Genomic DNA, 1,323 nt, shown 5'->3' on the forward strand with positions numbered 1-1,323 from the left:
GAAAAGTTGTGGGCGTCCAAGGCCAGGAGGCCAAAATTATTGCCGATTGACGCACAGCTACGAACGTACACAAAGGAGATCATTCTGGTGCTAGGCAGCGCCACAGTAGTAGTGACCCACAAGTTCGCTTGCTGTCATGAACTGGAAATGGGGCGATGTCAATGCAATTTCCTCTGTGGAGCGAGTATCATGCTCACAGATCCTGAACAAATTTGACTCATTATTTCAACCCGGCATTGGCACTTTCTTGGGTCCAAGGTAGTGATTCACATGAACCCGGACGCCATGCCAGTACACCACAAGTTCAGGGCAGAGCCGTGCATGATGCGGGAAACGATAGAAGGCGAATTGGACCGCCTGCTCAGGGAAGGCATCATCTCGCCAGACGAATTCAGTGACTGGGCGAGCCCGATTGTGCCGGTGCTCAAGGCGGATAGGTTGGTCAGGATATGCGGTGATTACAAGGCCACCATCAATCGGATGTCATTCCAAGACCAGTACCCGCTACTGAGAGCGGAGGACTTCTTTGCGATGCTATCCGGTGGCAACCTTAATTCAAAATTAGACCTGAACTCAGCATACATGACCCAGGAGCTGGCGACTGAGTCGAAGAAGCTGACCAGCATCACGACACACAAGGGGTTATTTGAGTACAACAGATGTCCGTTCGGGATTCGTCGGTTGCCGCGATCTTACAATGAAATATGGAAAGCCTCCTCAAGTCGATTCCAGGGATGGTGGTTTTTCAGGACGACATCCTCATCACGGATTACGATACTGAAGAAAACCTCCACAATCTGTAGGAGGTGCTACGCAGACTGGACCGGATAGGGCTGCGACTGGAAAATACGAAGTGCGTCTTCCTAGCTCCAGAGGTAGAATTGTTGGGGAGGAGGGTAGCAGCAGACGGGATCAGCCCTACTGCCTCCAAAACGGAAGCGATCCAGAGAGCACCCAGACCCCGTAACACGACGGAGCTGCGTTCGTTCCTGGGGCTCCTGAACTATTTTGTTAACTTTCTTCCAAATTGAGCACGCTGCGAGAGCCGCTACACATGCTCCTACGCAAAGGTCGCGCATGTGTCTGGGGGGACAGCCAGGAAAGGGCTTTTAATAGAGCACGCAATTTGTTATGTTCCAACACTCTGTTAACGCTATATGACCCATGTAAGAAGCTTGTGTAACGATGCGTCGTCCTATGGTGTCGGGTGTGTGTTGCAGCATGTCAATGCCAAGGGTCAGTTAGAGCCGGTAGCTTCGGCCTCCAGAAGTCTGTCCCAGGCAGAAAGGGGCTATGGGATGGTAGAAAAGGAGGCGCTCGCAT

The sequence above is a fragment of the Pristiophorus japonicus genome, unplaced genomic scaffold (genome assembly GCF_044704955.1).
Source record: "Pristiophorus japonicus isolate sPriJap1 unplaced genomic scaffold, sPriJap1.hap1 HAP1_SCAFFOLD_42, whole genome shotgun sequence".
Taxonomy (NCBI): Eukaryota; Metazoa; Chordata; class Chondrichthyes; family Pristiophoridae; genus Pristiophorus; species Pristiophorus japonicus.